Here is a 19,689-nt window from a genome sequence, read left to right on the forward strand (position 1 = left end):
GCATGTACCCCATATGTATATCTGTGCCCTATAGTCACCCTGCATGGTAAATGATATTTTCACACGGACACCAACTAGATTACAGAATTTTTAATTTTTATATAAATTATTAACTTATAAACTTATAAAAAATATAACATAAATAACAAGTAAATAAATAATAAAGAAATACTTAAACATAAAAATATTTAAAACAATAATGCACTTAAATAAACTATATAAAATATTTACATATGGTGGTAAACTTGTCCCACCCCATAATCCCCTGTATCCATCGGTGGTTGGGAGGGAGATGGACTTTCCAATAAACTCTGGAAGGGGCCACCAGGTGGACCTGGTGGGAGCGTATTAGCCAACGTTGCCGGTTGGTGCTGCCTTTGCCCAGTTGGTGGCTGTAAATGTTGATACTGGGGATATTGCACCAGGTGAAATACCGCTTGTTGGGGTATAGGAGCTGGGCTGATGGGTTGAAATTCAACCCTAGGCAGAGGGGTCTCATCGGTGAGACGTGTGTGCCGGGACAGAGTCCCCACACGGGCCCGGTACAGCGTCTCATAAAATATGCGCTCTACCTCCACCCTTGTAGCCGGGTCCAACTTTCGCAAATTGTCAGCTAATACACTCCCCACCCGGTCCGCATCATCCTCATCCATGCTCATCAATCTGTTGGCAGACTCCAGGATCTTGGTGGTTGCCACGTCCGCAGCATCTGGAGTCTGCCTCGGCCTTTTGCGCCCTCTTCTTGATGGTGCTTCTGCTGTACTTTGAGCGCTTGATTGAGGTTCAGCGCTGGTCGTGGCGGTTGGTGTGGGGGTGGAGCAGAGGGCCGGTGAAGGCAGCTGTGATGCCACCTCCAGCGATGCCGAAGATTCCTCCTCGGCAAATAGCGATGGCTGTAACAAAACAAGATGATGTATCACTATCGATTTTTAAAACTTCCATATATTTTTATATCTACGCAGAAGAACGCAGCCCACACACCACCATGTTGCTGCCATGGATGAAAGTGAGCTAGTTGAAGAGGCGTTATGACTGGCATCTCTGGAAACTAATTATTTAGATACCAGACATACCAAATACTAATTTAAACACCAGAAATGCATCTATGCGTGCTAAATTAACAGGGATGAATACATGCAGTATTTTATTGGTGTTGGCGCTGTGGATTGGCAGAATGATATTATTTCGTTAATTTTAGACAACAAAAAATATTACAATAATCCGCGCCAGAAAGACTACAACAGTGTAGATACCAGGGATTACCAATGCCAACCAAAAGTTCCAAATACAAAAAATGTGGTAAATGCACTTGCGATGTCTGAATATTGATCACTGTGTTCTCAGGCGGATAAGAGTATAGCTCCACCACTGAGAAGAACCAGAATTAGGGCCACAGAGAAGGTCAAATTGACGATGTATAACCAAAAGGGGGGGGGGGTATCGCCCCCTGCAACTGACCTCTCTGTTGTGCCCAACAGAGAGGTCAGTTGCAGGGGGCGATACCCCCCCTTTTAATTTTACATGTTCACAATTTTTATACTGTACTTGCTGTTATATTTATCTGGTTTGAAAAAAAAATTTAAAATAAAATCCGTCTACTTACTGTGCCGCAAATGGTGTCATCAGAAACCTCTTGGTTGCACGCGGAGGTGGAGGGGGCAGGCTGGTTCCTTGAAGTGTTGCTGACCGAATCCCTGGGCAGCTCCTGGTCCACCGTGAAGGCCAGCAGGTCGTAGTACCACAGCCTGGGCACATAGACTTGGTCTGCCCCTGCCCCAGACCGCTTTGAGGACTCAACCTTATTCAGTTCTTTTTTAAAGACGGTCCTCATATTGGCAATCCGAGTCCGGACCCACTCAACATTTGCTGTGGGGTAGTATGTTTGGCTCACCCTCACCAGCTCCTCCAGAGCAGATAGCCTCTTCTGCCGATTGGAATGGTCTCTGGATTTTGTGTTCCAGAGACAATTTTGATCCCTGTAGGCCTCAATGAAGTCCTTCATGAACTCGACATTTTTTTCTGCCATGGTTGAATTTCTGTTCCAAAAAATAAAATAAAAAGGCATATTATTTTCTTGATACACAAAGCACACCATAAACCATTTAATGTACATGTGTTCAGTCTGTGGGCCACTAGATATACTGTAGCTATAGTACAGGACAGGGGCGGATTGGGGACTAAAAGTGGCCCTGGAAAATTTCTGGAAGTGGCCTCATGTGGGCGGCAACAAATCATTAATGGCCGCTCTCATGCATACATACACCTGGTCCCTGTAGTGTTGAGAAATTCCCGGACAGTAGCACGCCCCTAGGCCCGCCCCAGCCCCATCATATCATTTTTTTTAACCTTTGCTTCAATTCCATTCTTGATTTTGCACACTGTAATGCCAGTTATATGTTACATCACACACTGTAATGCCCATTACACTTTAAGCCACACACCGTGATGCCCATTACATGTTACACCATACACTACAGTGACCATTACTCGTTATGATGCCAGAACTCAATTTTTTTCTAAAGGAGGGTCAACAAGGACAGGTGCGCACCGAAGGCGCCGCGCCAAAAAAATTCAATGTAATAGCAGGTGACTGGGGAAGCTGGGGTGACGCAGATATTGGGTCACTAGGGAAGCTGGGGTGACGCAGATAGCGGGTGACTGGGGAAGCTAGGGTGACGCAGATAGCAGATGACTGCCTGGGGAAGCTGGGGTGACTGAAGAGGCTATGGTGACAGGGAGATATTGGGGAACAGGGGAACCTGGGGTGACAGGGAGATAGCAGGTATATTTGTATATATATATGTATATTACCCCCCCTGCACATCATCATCACCCCGAGCAGGGCCGGTGCTAGGGTGTTTTTGCGCCTCCCTGCAAACTATAAATTTGGGACACTTCTGGGCCTGCTGCTGGGAACGTGCTTTATACTATATATATACCAGGGGCAGAGAGGCAGAGAAAGAGAGAGAGACCAGGGGCAGAGAGGCAGAGAAAGAGAGAGAGACCAGGGACAGAGAGGCAGAGAAAGACCAGGGGCAGAGAGGCAGAGAAAGAGAGAGAGACCAGGGGCAGAGAAAGAGAGAGAGACCAGGGGCAGCGAAAGAGACCAGGGGCAGAGAGGCAGAGAAAGAGACCAGAGGCAGAGAAAGAGAGAGAGAGAGACCAGGGGCAGAGAGGCTGAGAAAGAGAGAGAGACCAGGGGCAGAGAGAGAGAGAGACCAGGCGCAGAGAGGCAGAGAAAGAGACCAGAGGCAGAGAAAGAGAGAGAGAGAGACCAGGGGCAGAGAGGCTGAGAAAGAGAGAGAGACCAGGGGCAGAGAGAGAGAGAGACCAGGCGCAGAGAGGCAGAGAAAGAGAGATAGACCAGGGGCAGAGAGGCAGAGAAAGAGAGAGACCAGGGGCAGAGAGAGAGAGACCAGGGGCAGAGAGGCAGAGAAAGAGAGAGAGACCAGGGGCAGAGAAAGAGAGACCAGGGGCAGAGAGGCAGAGAAAGAGAGACCAGGGGCAGAGAGGCAGAGAAAGAGACCAGAGGCAGAGAAAGAGAGAGAGAGAGACCAGGGGCAGAGAGGCTGAGAAAGAGAGAGAGACCAGGGGCAGAGAGAGAGAGAGACCAGGCGCAGAGAGGCAGAGAAAGAGACCAGAGGCAGAGAAAGAGAGAGAGAGAGACCAGGGGCAGAGAGGCTGAGAAAGAGAGAGAGACCAGGGGCAGAGAGAGAGAGAGACCAGGCGCAGAGAGGCAGAGAAAGAGAGATAGACCAGGGGCAGAGAGGCAGAGAAAGAGAGAGACCAGGGGCAGAGAGAGAGAGACCAGGGGCAGAGAGGCAGAGAAAGAGAGAGAGACCAGGGGCAGAGAAAGAGAGACCAGGGGCAGAGAGGCAGAGAAAGAGAGACCAGGGGCAGAGAGGCAGAGAAAGAGAGAGACCAGGGGCAGAGAGGCAGAGAAAGAGAGATAGACCAGGGGCAGAGAGGCAGAGAAAGAGAGAGACCAGGGGCAGAGAGAGAGAGACCAGGGGCAGAGAGGCAGAGAAAGAGAGAGAGACCAGGGGCAGAGAAAGAGAGACCAGGGGCAGAGAGGCAGAGAAAGAGAGACCAGGGGCAGAGAGGCAGAGAAAGAGAGATAGACCAGGGGCAGAGAGGCAGAGAAAGAGAGAGACCAGGGGCAGAGAGAGAGAGACCAGGGGCAGAGAGGCAGAGAAAGAGAGAGAGACCAGGGGCAGAGAAAGAGAGACCAGGGGCAGAGAGGCAGAGAAAGAGAGACCAGGGGCAGAGAGGCAGAGAAAGAGAGAGACCAGGGGCAGAGAGGCAGAGAAAGAGAGAGAGACCAGGGGCACAGAGAGAAATAGAGAGAGAGTCGAGACCAGGGGCAGAGAGCGAGGCAGACATGGGGAGAGAAAGGGGGGCATGTTCCCAGGTCACTAGTGGGTGTCAGGGCAGACAGAGGTGACCGGGATATAATGGTGGAAAGAGGAATCAGAGGGTGACAAAGGAGGCAGTGGGTAACTGCCATGAGGTGGGTGCATCCAGAAACATTCATACATTTTCTTACCAGGGTCAGTGAGTGAGGGAGACATATGGGAGAGAGAGGACATATTCCCCAGTCACTATGTTCTGCTCACCTGCTCCTGTGATGACCAGTGTCCCCGAGTGTTGTAGAGCTGATGGTAATGTTACAGGTGCCTCACTGCTTCTTCTCCACGCCCATAACATCAAGCGTCAGTCTGGACACACACTTGTCAGCATACAGGCAGCAGGAGTCACTGGAGAAAGAAACTGGTGAGGTGATACAATAGAGGAGACCTAAGGTCAGGTAAAAGTGTGACAGAAGGCAGAGGGAGACAGGGAGCAGGATGTACCAACCACTTGCGGTACATCCCACCATCCATTGTGCCAATACTTTTCACATATACACTAACATATGGGATTTGTAATGCAAAGGACAGCTCTCCCAAAAAGATGCCCTTTGTGATGCACTCTGGTGCCTGGACTTCCGGGTCTGTGATCCGGGAGTCCCTCTACCAATGCTCCCAGTGTTGCGGAAAGAAGCCGATGGGCCTTTACAGGGTAATGCCATGTATAGCTGGTATTACCGCTGCATTAGGCTACTGGTGGTAGGGTTTTAGTAAATTTAAAAATAGGGTAAAATCCCTGAGAATGGGTATTTTACCGCATTTCTGCCATAGGGAGCATAGAGGGTGATGGAGAGGGTGAAAAACAGATAGTGGTCAATGGGTCATAGTGGGTGAAAAGTAAGTCAGGGGGCAGGGCTGTCCGGGTGATGGGAGGAGAGTCTGCGGATAAGAGGCGGCACCGGGGGTTAGCGCGGGCCGCGGGAGAGACAGGTACGGTCTGGGCTGGCTCGTTCACATCACCCCAGGGTCTGGCAGCCCAGGCAGACAGTGGGTCCCTACAGGGTATGGGAAGTCGCCGGCGGGGTCCCTCCAGTGCATGGGAAGTAACCGGCCTGAATTACCGGACTATGAGTAATCCCGGACGGGTGGTAACCCTAGGTCCCTGCCGCTCTCATACATAAATACATACATACACCCTGCCACTCTCATACATAGATACACCCTGCCGCTCTCATACATACATACATACATACATACATACATACACCCTGACGCTCTCATACATACATACACCTTGACGCTCTCATACATACATACACCTTCACGCTCTCATACATACACCCTGCCGCTCTCTTATATAGATACACCCTGCCGCTCTAATACATACATACACCCTGCCGCTCTCATACATACATATACACCTTGACGCTCTCATACATACATACACCTTCACGCTCTCATACATACACCCTGCCGCTCTCATACATACATACACCCTGCCGCTCTCATACATACATACACCCTGCCGCTCTCATACATACATACACCCTGCCGCTCTCATACATACATATACACCTTGACGCTCTCATACATACATACACCCTGCCGCTCTCTTATATAGATACACCCTGCCACTCTCATACATATATACATACACCCTGCCGCTCTCATACATACATACACCCTGCCGCTCTCATACATAGATACACCCTGCCGCTCTCATACATACATACATACATAAACCCTGCTGCTCTCATACATACATACATACATCCTGCCGCTCTCATACATACATACACCCTGCCGCTCTCATACATACATACACCCTGCCGCTCTCATACATACATACACCCTGCCGCTCTCATACATACTCATACATACATACACCCTGCCGCTCTCATACATACATACACCCTGCCGCTCTCATACATACATACACCCTGCCGCTATCATACATACATACATACATACATACACCATGCCGCTCTCATACATACATACATACATACATCCTGCCGCTCTCATACATACATACACCCTGCCCCTCTCATACATACATACACCCTGCCCCTCTCATACATACATACACCCTGCCGCTCTCATACATACATACACCCTGCCGCTCTCATACATACTCATACATACATACACCCTGCTGCTCTCATACATACATACACCCTGCCGCTCTCATACATACATACACCCTGCCGCTCTCATACATACATACACCCTGCCGCTCTCATACATACATACACCCTGCCACTCTCATACATACATACATACACCATGCCGCTCTCATACATACATACATACATACACCCTGCCGCTCTCATACATACATACAGATTTATCGGGCCTTATTGCTGCTGGCGGATCGCCAGCAACACGGCGCCTCTATCTGACTGAGATGCACGTGCGTCCCCCACGCACGCGCGTCTCAGTATCCGGGCGGCGAGGCGGATGCAATACTGTCCGCCTCCCGCTCGAGGGGGCTGGGGGGGACCTCTGGCCACTGTGGGGGGGTGCGGTCGCGTCCCCTTCCGGCATACAGATGGCGGGCCGGGGCAGGGGATGGCGACGCCATCGCCATCACCTACAAAGAGAAATCCCGCTACATCTGTACATACACCCTGCCGCTCTCATACATACATACATCCTGCCGCTCTCATACATACATACACCCTGCCGCTCTCATACATACATACACCCTGCCGCTCTCATACATACATACATCCTGCCGCTCTCATACATACATACACCCTGCCGCTCTCATACATACATACATCCTGCCGCTCTCATACATACATACACCCTGCCGCTCTCATACATACATACATCCTGCCGCTCTCATACATACATACACCCTGCCGCTCTCATACATACATACACCCATGCACCCTGCCGCTCTCATACACACATACATACATACATACACCCTGCTGCTCTCATACATACATACATACACCCTGCCGCTCTCATACATACATACATACATACATACATACATACACCCTGCCGCTCTCATACATACATACATACACCCTGCCACTCTCATACATACATACATCCTGCCGCTCTCATACATACATACACCCTGCCGCTCTCATACATACATACATCCTGCCGCTCTCATACATACATACATCCTGCCGCTCTCATACATACATACACCCTGCCGCTCTCATACATACATACACCCTGCCGCTCTCATACATACATACACCCATGCACCCTGCCGCTCTCATACATACATACATACATACATACACCCTGCTGCTCTCATACATACATACATACACCCTGCCACTCTCATACATACATACATACATACATACATACACCCTGCCGCTCTCATACATACATACATACACCCTGCCACTCTCATACATACATACATCCTGCCGCTCTCATACATACATACACCCTGCCGCTCTCATACACACATACACCCTGCCGCTCTCATACATACATACACCCTGCCGCTCTCATACATACATACACCCTGCCGCTCTCATACATACATACACCCTGCCGCTCTCATACATACATACACCCATACACCCTGCTGCTCTCATACATACATACATACACCCTGCCGCTCTCATACATACATACATACACCCTGCCGCTCTCATACATACATACATACATACATACACCCTGCCGCTCTCATACATACATACACCCTGCCACTCTCATACATACATACACCCTGCCGCTCTCATACATACACCCTGCCGCTCTCATACATACATACATACACCCTGCCGCTCTCATACATACATACACCCTGCCGCTCTCATACATACATACATACACACACCCTGCCGCTCTCATACATACATACATACACCCTGCCACTCTCATACATACATACACCCTGCCGCTCTCATACATACATACACCCTGCCGCTCTCATACATACATACACCCTGCCGCTCTCATACATACATACATCCTGCCGCTCTCATACATACATACACCCTGCCGCTCTCATACATACACACATCCTGCCGCTCTCATACATACATACACCCTGCCGCTCTCATACATACATACACCGATACACCCTGCTGCTCTCATACATACATACATACACCCTGCCGCTCTCATACATACATACATACACCCTGCCGCTCTCATACATACATACATACATACATACACCCTGCCGCTCTCATACATACATACACCCTGCCACTCTCATACATACATACACCCTGCCGCTCTCATACATACACCCTGCCGCTCTCATACATACACCCTGCCGCTCTCATACATACATACATACATACACCCTGCCGCTCTCATACATACATACACCCTGCCGCTCTCATACATACATACACCCTGCCGCTCTCATACATACATACATACACCCTGCCACTCTCATACATAGATACACCCTGCCGCTCTCATACATACATACACCCTGCCGCTCTCATACATACATACACCCTGCCGCTCTCATACATACATACATACATACACCCTGCCGCTCTCATACATACATACATACATACATACATACACCCTGCCACTCTCATACATACATCCTGTCCCTGCCGCTCTCATACATACATCTTCACTCTTAGCGGCGTACAACCCATCCTCACTAGTGGCGGCCTCCCGGGAAAGTTCCCGGTGGCTATAATGGCCAATCCGCCCCTGTACACAGCCCCCCTCCCCTAAGTTACACCTAGTACATTATACACAGCCCCCGTCCCCCAAGTTACACACAGGACATTATACACAGCCCCCCCTCAACCAAATTACACACAGGACATTATACACAGGCCCCCCTCCCCTAAGTTACACACAGGACATTATACACAGCCGCCCTCCCCCAAGTTACACACAGGACATTATACACAGGCCCCCCTCGACCAAATTACACACAGGACATTATACACAGCCCCCCTCAACCAAATTACACACAGGACATTATACACAGGCCCCCCTCGACCAAATTACACACAGGACATTATACACAGGCCCCCCTCAACCAAATTACACACAGGACATTATACACAGCCCCCCTCAACCAAATTACACACAGGACATTATACACAGCCCCCCTCAACCAAATTACACACAGGACATTATACAGGCCCCCCTCAACCAAATTACACACAGGACATTATACACAGCCCCCCCCCCCCCCTCCCTCGACCAAATTACACACAGGACATTATAAACAGGCCCCCTCAACCAAATTACACACAGGACATTATACACAGGCCCCATAAGTTACACACACAGGACATTTTACACAGGCCCCTCTCCCCCAAGTTACACACAGGATATTTTACACAGGCCCCTCTCCCCCAAGTTACACACAGAACATTATACACAGGCCCCCCTCCCCCCCCAACCAAATGACACCCAGTACATTACACACAGCCCCCCACCCAACCAAATGACACCCAGTACATTACACACAGCCCCTGCATCAATACTACACCCAATATTACACTCACCCAATGATCTATCCTGTAGTGTCTGTAACTGCTTCTGTTAGGGGAGGCAGCATAGAGCACGTAGAGGAGCTGCAGCTGGACCAGGAAGAGCAGGGCTGGATACACGCAGCACGCAGTGTGGTGGGCGGGGCCAGCCTCAGGGAACTGCTCAGTGCTGCCCCTGCTGCCTGCAACTTTAAATTCGGCCTCAGGATCATCGGCCTCCCGGGAAAGTTCCCGGTAATTATAATGGCCAATCCGCCCCTGGTACAGGAGTTGAAACTCTGTGGGACATAGGATACACGGTCACTACAAGCCCCAGCATACCCATGGCCCACAGATTGAAGTTCCTGTCATAGAAAACTACACATTTTGTTTTAATACTCACCGAAATAAATGTCGATACAGTCCGGAAAATTCGCTGCGCTGCTCCGATCAATCCAACAGCAACGACGGAATATTCTTTCGTGCTGAACGTGGCTTGAAACACAGTGATTGGATGAGCACAGGAATCTCCGCCCCACTCACGTGCTTCGCGTCACACAGACACGGGACATCGAGGAGCCATGTCGGAGGGTCTGGCGCCACCGCATATGGGGGAGGCCAGTACAGCACCTTTGTTTTCCAATTCAGCACTGATAACAACAGATAAAGAAATCGCTGACAACAAGGAGAAAAAAGTGACGCGCGCATCCGCCATGTCATCTGCAGAGGTGGAACTGATGGTCAAAATGCTGGATAGAAGGGACTACGATTGTTCGAGAAAAACATACCCCAAGACAAATTATAGAAAAGAAATTATTATGCAGCGTGTATGCAAGGAGATAAAGGAGAAGTTTGGGAAAAGAAGGTCCAAATACCAGCTCCAAAAACGGTGGTCGGACCTGAAGCACAAGGAGCAGGCCAAGCTCAAGAAAATTCGTGGAATTATTAAAAGAAGTGAGTCCAATGCCCTAGGTGGCTTTATTAATATACTGTCTTGATCCATTACATTTTGTGTGTTTTGCTGACATGTTGCTTGTTTTTACTCAGAGGAAATCCAATCCAGGAGAAGACATGAGGAAGGCAGAGACAGGGCCTCCAACCTAAAAATAAAGAAGGAGAGTACAACAGGTAAGGTTTTGTACCAGCACACCAACAGAACAACACATGTTTTATACACACAACAAGGGGTAGTAATATGTCACTTTACCTTGTCACTATAGATGATATCCAGGCTGAGCAGCCGATGGAAGGGACCACAGAGGGCCACCAAGTGATTGCGATCACCAGCAGTGTAGATGGTGAGTGTATACTGCAAATCATCTTTATGGGATAGTGACGTATCATTTGTGGAAAGGTAAACATTTCTTTATCTGTACTTATTATAGATATCATCGAGATTTCAAATGTCAGTGCAGAGGGGGAGAAGAACACACCATCACCTGACACGTCCAGCGACGAAAGCACAATGCAAGAAAACATGACACAAGTCCATAAATGTCTACAAGAACTAAGCGGGAAAGTCCATACCGTAGCCCAAAAAATTACGAAAATCCAAAAAGGCGTAGCAGTAGTACACTCTTTATATGAAAAAATTTATAACGGTTTGCATTATAAAGTCAAAAAATAGTTTGTGTACTTTATTTTACTTTTTTCTCCTTCTTGTTTATTTGGAGGCCAGCAGCATGCACCTTAAAATGGTGCATGTCATGGCAAGCAGTCCCACGGCAGCAATGCATCACATGTGAGCAGGCCGGGATGTTCCCATGTGATGCGTTGCTGCCGTGGGACCGCTTTCCACTACATACACCACCATGTTCAAATGTGTTTTTATGTTTTTTGGGTGGGTGGGCGTTCCTGCTAAACCTTCACACGTGGCACTTATGTCATGGCAAGCGGTCCCACGGCAGCAATGCATCACATGTGAGCAGGCCGGGATGTTCCCATGTGATGCGTTGCTGCCTTGGGACCGCTTTCCACTACATACACCACCGTGTTCAAATGTGTTTTCATGTTTTTTGGGTGGGTGGGCGTTCCTGCTAAACCTTCACACGTGGCACTTATGTCATGGCAAGCGGTCCCACGGCAGCAATGCATCACATGTGAGCAGGCCGGGATGTTCCCATGTGATGCATTGCTGCCGTGGGACCGCTTTCCACTACATACACCACCATGTTCAAATGTGTTTTAATGTTTTTTGGGTGGGTGGGCGTTCCTGCTAAACCTTCACACGTGGCACTTATGTCATGGCAAGCGGTCCCACGGCAGCAATGCATCACATGTGAGCAGGCCGGGATGTTCCCATGTGATGCGTTGCTGCCGTGGGACCGCTTTCCACTACATACACCACCATGTTCAAATGTGTTTTTATGTTTTTTGGGTGGGTGGGCGTTCCTGCTAAACCTTCACACGTGGCACTTATGTCATGGCAAGCGGTCCCACGGCAGCAATGCATCACATGTGAGCAGGCCGGGATGTTCCCATGTGATGCGTTGCTGCCGTGGGACCGCTTTCCACTACATACACCACCGTGTTCAAATGTGTTTTTATGTTTTTTGGGTGGGTGGGCGTTCCTGCTAAACCTTCACACGTGGCACTTATGTCATGGCAAGCAGTCCCACGGCAGCAATGCATCACATGTGAGCAGGCCGGGATGTTCCCATGTGATGCGTTGCTGCCGTGGGACCGCTTTCCACTACATACACCACCATGTTCAAATGTGTTTTTATGTTTTTTGGGTGGGTGGGCGTTCCTGCTACACCTTCACGCAAGCACCTGTATGTGATACTCTGTTCAGGTCCGACCACCCAAATAAACAAAGTGTTCACAGTATTTTTTGTCAGTATTTCTTAATAAATGTTAAGTGTTTATGCAGAACAATGAACATCACATATCTATCTATCTATCTATCTATCTATCTATCTATCTATCTATCTTCTATAACTATATCTGTCAGGAATGCACACACAACGATTATTTATTTCAAAAGGAATGCACACACAACGAATATTCTTTAACAGCATGGCGCGGAAAGTTCGGAGGAGAAGACTTCCTGTTGTTTACATGCTGCGCTGATGGAGAGATGACACAGCTAGTCAACACCCACATGGGCGTGCTGCTTTTGGGAGGAATGATCGCAGGAACGGGCTGCATATCGATCGAACGTGCGTACACATGTCACTTTTCTTTCGATATGGAGCCGTCCTGTCGGAAGAATATTAAGCAGCAAAGAACCTGCGACCGACCGACCGTGGACGGCCAAGAGCGTTTTTGGCCGTTTATCGATCGCAACGAAGGGATCGGGACAGCGTACACATATATACAATCGAACGGCCGTTCGTCCGCAGATCGGAAGAACGGCCCGACGATTGTACATATGTGTACCCAGCTTAAGACTCCACCTCAGCTCATTGGGTAATGAAAAATTTAGAACAATTGATGGATGAAAGCAGGCAGGCCGGCCATTTTGGGACGCTCATTGGACTTGTTTAATGCAATGCACCTTTGTATATTCACATGCATTCGCTTCATGCTGTAACCACTGTGCATAAAAATTTGGAAACATGGCATACACTGTATCATTTGGTGTCTAAGTCATGTTTCCCATATTTTCCCTTCCCAGATACAAGCCCGTTTGAGTGTTTGGGACACTTTTTAGCTAAAATCATCCTACAGGGCCTAACTGCATATGCTAAAGCCTGCCTATTTTGAATGGTGTAGTGGCCACTGCAACCTCCAAAAATATCAGGACTTACTTCCCCAATAACCTGCTAACTCACCCCTGAAATACATACTTATTCACCCTATTTTGTTCATTGGACTAATTTCTCATTTGCAATGCCCATTTTTGGGGAGCCAGAAATGTGCGTCTTTAAAAGGTGATTTCTACGATACCCCACTTTTGCGCGTCGGATCTCAACTTTTCCCGTAAACGCAGAAAAACCTAAATTTTCAGGAGAAACGAGACAGACATCCCCTCCCTCTGCCACCCACCCGCCCAACTGACAGCCAGCCATTAGACATGCACAGATAGTTCTGAGGGTCTGTCTGTGATGTCATAAAGGGCCTGCTGATCAATGGGCAGCTTTCAAATTGGCTGCTGTATTTGATTGACAGATGGAAGCTGGCAGCTGATTGGCTGTCTAGCCTAAAGTGCTTTACACACCTCCCTGATGGTACCACTGGCTAAGACTCCACCTCAGCTCATTGGGTAATGAAAAATTTAGAACAATTGATGGATGAAAGCAGGCAGGCCGGCCATTTTGGGACGCTCATTGGACTTGTTTAATGCAATGCACCTTTGTATATTCACATGCATTCGCTTAATGCTGTAACCACTGTGCATAAAAATTTGGAAACATGGCATACAGTGTATCATTTGGTGTCTAAGTCATGTTTCCCATATTTTCCCTTTCCAGATACAAGCCCGTTTGAGTGTTTGGGGCACTTTTTAGCTAAAATCATCCTACGGGGCCTAACTGCATATGCTAAAGCCTGCCTATTTTGAATGGTGTAGTGGCCCCTGCAACCTCCAAAAATATCAGGACTTACTTCCCCAATAACCTGCTAACTCACCCCTGAAATACATACGTATTCACCCTATTTTGTTAATTGGACTCATTTCTCATTTGAAATGCCCATTTTTGGGGAGCCAGAAATGTGCGTCTTTAAAAGGTGATTTCTACGATACCCCACTTTTGCGCGTCGGACCTCAACTTTTCCCGTAAACGCAGAAAAACCGCAATTTTCAGGAGAAACGAGACAGACATCCCCTCCCTCTGCCACCCACCCGCCCAACTGACAGCCAGCCATTAGACATGCACAGATAGTTCTGAGGGTCTGTCTGTGATGTCATAAAGGGCCTGCTGATCAATGGGCAGCTTTCTGATTGGCTGCTGTATTTGATTGACAGATGGAAGCTGGCAGCTGATTGGCTGTCTAGCCTAAAGTGCTTTACACACCTCCCTGAGGATACCACTGGCTAAGACTCCACCTCAGCTCATTGGGTAATGAAAAATTTAGAACAATTGATGGATGAAAGCAGGCAGGCCAGCCATTTTGGGACGCTCAGTGGACTTGTTTAATGCAATGCACCTTTGTATATTCACATGCATTCGCTTCATGCTGTAACCACTGTGCATAAAAATTTGGAAACATGGCATACAGCGTATCATTTGGTGTCTAATTCATGTTTCCCATATTTTCCCTTCCCAGATACAAGCCCGTTTGAGTGTTTGGGGCACTTTTTAGCTAAAATCATCCTACAGGGCCTAACTGCATATGCTATAGCCTGCCTATTTTGAATGGTGTAGTGGCCCCTGCAACCTCCAAAAATATCAGGACTTACTTCCCCAATAACCTGCTAACTCACCCCTGAAATACATACTTATTCACCATATCTGTTCATTGGACTCATTTCTCATTTGAAATGCCCATTTTTGGGGGGCCAGAAATGTGCGTCTTTAAAAGGTGATTTCTACGATACCCCACTTTTGCACGTCAGACCTCAACTTTTCCCGTAAACGCAAAAAAAACGCAATTTTCAGGAGAAACGAGACAGACATCCCCTCCCTCTGCCACCCACCCGCCCAACTGACAGTCAGCCATTAGACATGCACAGATAGTTCTGAAGGTCTCTCTGTGATGTCATAAAGGGCCTGCTGATCAATGGGCAGCTTTCTGATTGGCTGCTGTATTTGATTGACAGATGGAAGCTGGCAGCTGATTGGCTGTCTAGCCTAAAGTGCTTTACACACCTCCCTGATGGTACCACTGGCTAAGACTCCACCTCAGCTCATTGGGTAATGAAAAATTTAGAACAATTGATGGATGAAAGCAGGCAGGCCGGCCATTTTGGGACGCTCATTGGACTTGTTTAATGCAATGCACCTTTGTATTTTCACATGCATTCGCTTCATGCTGTAACCACTGTGCATAAAAATTTGGAAACATGGCATACAGTGTATCATTTGGTGTCTAAGTCATGTTTCCCATGTTTTTCCTTCCCAGATACTAGCCATTTGAGTGTTTGGGGCACTTTTTAGCTAAAATCATCCTACGGGGCCTAACCTCATATGCTAAAGCCTGCCTATTTTGAATGGTCTAGTGGCCCCTGCAACCTCCAAAAATATCAGGACTTACTTCCCCAATAACCTGCTAACTCACCCCTGAAATACATACTTATTCACCCTATTTTGTTAATTGGACTCATTTCTCATTTAAAATGCCAGTTTTTGGGGGGCCAGAAATGTGCGTCTTTAAAAGGTGATTTCTACGATACCCCACTTTTGCGCGTCGGACCTCAACTTTTCCCGTAAACGCAGAAAAACCGCAATTTTCAGGAGAAACGAGACAGACATCCCCTCCCTCTGCCACCCACCCACCCAACTGACAGCCAGCCATTAGACATGCACAGATAGTTCTGAGAGTCTGTCTGTGATGTCATAAAGGGCCTGCTGATCAATGGGCAGCTTTCTGATTGGCTGCTGTATTTGATTGACAGATGGAAGCTGGCAGCTGATTGGCTGTCTAGCCTAAAGTGCTTTACACACCTCCCTGATGGTACCACTGGCTAAGACTCCACCTCAGCTCATTGGGTAATGAAAAATTTAGAACAATTGATGGATGAAAGCAGGCAGGCCGGCCATTTTGGGACGCTCATTGGACTTGTTTAATGCAATGCACCTTTGTATATTCACATGCATTCGCTTAATGCTGTAACCACTGTGCATACAAATTTGGAAACATGGCATACAGTGTATCATTTGGTGTCTAAGTCATGTTTTCCATGTTTTTCCTTCCCAGATACTAGCCCGTTTGAGTGTTTGGGGTACTTTTTAGCTAAAATCATCCTACGGGGCCTAACTGCATATGGTAAAGCCTGCCTATTTTGAATGGTCTAGTGGCCCCTGCAACCTCCAAAAATATCAGGACTTACTTCCCCAATAACCTGCTAACTCACCCCTCAAATACATACTTATTCACCCTATTTTGTTCATTGGACTCATTTCTCATTTGAAATGCCCATTTTTGGGGGGCCATAAATGTGCGTCTTTAAAAGGTGGTTTCTACGATACCCCACTTTTGCGCGACGGACCTCAACTTTTCCCGTAAACGCAGAAAAACCGCAATTTTCAAGAGAAACGAGACAGACATCCCCTCCCTCTGCCACCCACCCGCCCAACTGACAGCCAGCCATTAGACATGCACAGATAGTTCTGAGGGTCTGTCTGTGATGTCATAAAGGGCCTGCTGATCAATGGGCAGCTTTCTGATTGGCTGCTGTATTTGATTGACAGATGGAAGCTGGCAGCTGATTGGCTGTCTAGCCTAAAGTGCTTTACACACCTCCCTGATGGTACCACTGGCTAAGACTCCACCTCAGCTCATTGGGTAATGAAAAATTTAGAACAATTGATGGATGAAAGCAGGCAGGCCGGCCATTTTGGGACACTCATTGGACTTGTTTAATGCAATGCACCTTTGTATATTCACATGCATTCGCTTCATGCTGTAACCACTGTGCATAAAAATTTGGAAACATGGCATACAGTGTATCATTTGGTGTCTAAGTCATGTTTCCCATATTTTCCCTTCCCAGATACAAGCGCGTTTGAGTGTTTGGGGCACTTTTTAGCTAAAATCATCCTACAGGGCCTAACTGCATATGCTAAAGCCTGCCTATTTTGAATGGTGTAGTGGCCCCTGCAACCTCCAAAAATATCAGGACTTACTTCCCCAATAACCTGCTAACTCACCCCTGAAATACATACGTATTCACCCTATTTTGTTCATTGGACTCATTTCTCATTTGAAATGCCCATTTTTGGGGAGCCAGAAATGTGCGTCTTTAAAAGGTGATTTCTACGATACCCCACTTTTGCGCGTCGGACCTCAACTTTTCCCGTAAATGCAGAAAAACCGCAATTTTCAGGAGAAACGAGACAGACATCCCCTCCCTCTGCCACCCACCCGCCCAACTGACAGCCAGCCATTAGACATGCACAGATAGTTCTGAGGGTCTGTCTGTGATGTCATAAAGGGCCTGCTGATCAATGGGCAGCTTTCTGATTGGCTGCTGTATTTGATTGACAGATGGAAGCTGGCAGCTGATTGGCTGTCTAGCCTAAAGTGCTTTACACACCTCCCTGAGGATACCACTGGCTAAGACTCCACCTCAGCTCATTGGGTAATGAAAAATTTAGAACAATTGATGGATGAAAGCAGGCAGGCCGGCCATTTTGGGACGCTCAGTGGACTTGTTTAATGCAATGCACCTTTGTATATTCACATGCATTCGCTTCATGCTGTAACCACTGTGCATAAAAATTTGGAAACATGGCATACAGCGTATCATTTGGTGTCTAATTCATGTTTCCCATATTTTCCCTTCCCAGATACAAGCCCGTTTGAGTGTTTGGGGCACTTTTTAGCTAAAATCATCCTACAGGGCCTAACTGCATATGCTAAAGCCTGCCTATTTTGAATGGTGTAGTGGCCCCTGCAACCTCCAAAAATATCAGGACTTACTTCCCCAATAACCTGCTAACTCACCCCTGAAATACATACTTATTCACCATATCTGTTCATTGGACTCATTTCTCATTTGAAATGCCCATTTTTGGGGGGCCAGAAATGTGCGTCTTTAAAAGGTGATTTCTACGATACCCCACTTTTGCACGTCAGACCTCAACTTTTCCCGTAAACGCAAAAAAAACGCAATTTTCAGGAGAAACGAGACAGACATCCCCTCCCTCTGCCACCCACCCGCCCAACTGACAGTCAGCCATTAGACATGCACAGATAGTTCTGAAGGTCTCTCTGTGATGTCATAAAGGGCCTGCTGATCAATGGGCAGCTTTCTGATTGGCTGCTGTATTTGATTGACAGATGGAAGCTGGCAGCTGATTGGCTGTCTAGCCTAAAGTGCTTTACACACCTCCCTGATGGTACCACTGGCTAAGACTCCACCTCAGCTCATTGGGTAATGAAAAATTTAGAACAATTGATGGATGAAAGCAGGCAGGCCGGCCATTTTGGGACGCTCATTGGACTTGTTTAATGCAATGCACCTTTGTATTTTCACATGCATTCGCTTCATGCTGTAACCACTGTGCATAAAAATTTGGAAACATGGCATACAGTGTATCATTTGGTGTCTAAGTCATGTTTCCCATGTTTTTCCTTCCCAGATACTAGCCATTTGAGTGTTTGGGGCACTTTTTAGCTAAAATCATCCTACGGGGCCTAACTGCATATGCTAAAGCCTGCCTATTTTGAATGGTCTAGTGGCCCCTGCAACCTCCAAAAATATCAGGACTTACTTCCCCAATAACCTGCTAACTCACCCCTGAAATACATACTTATTCACCCTATTTTGTTAATTGGACTCATTTCTCATTTAAAGTGCCAGTTTTTGGGGGACCAGAAATGTGCGTCTTTAAAAGGTGATTTCTACGATACCCCACTTTTGCGCGTCGGACCTCAACTTTTCCCGTAAACGCAGAAAAACCGCAATTTTCAGGAGAAACGAGACAGACATCCCCTCCCTCTGCCACCCACCCGCCCAACTGACAGCCAGCCATTAGACATGCACAGATAGTTCTGAGAGTCTGTCTGTGATGTCATAAAGGGCCTGCTGATCAATGGGCAGCTTTCTGATTGGCTGCTGTATTTGATTGACAGATGGAAGCTGGCAGCTGATTGGCTGTCTAGCCTAAAGTGCTTTACACACCTCCCTGATGGTACCACTGGCTAAGACTCCACCTCAGCTCATTGGGTAATGAAAAATTTAGAACAATTGATGGATGAAAGCAGGCAGGCCGGCCATTTTGGGACGCTCATTGGACTTGTTTAATGCAATGCACCTTTGTATATTCACATGCATTCGCTTAATGCTG

This window comes from Crinia signifera, chromosome 6 (assembly GCF_055691185.1).
Source record: "Crinia signifera chromosome 6, ASM5569118v1, whole genome shotgun sequence".
In the NCBI taxonomy this organism is placed as follows: Eukaryota; Metazoa; Chordata; class Amphibia; order Anura; family Myobatrachidae; genus Crinia; species Crinia signifera.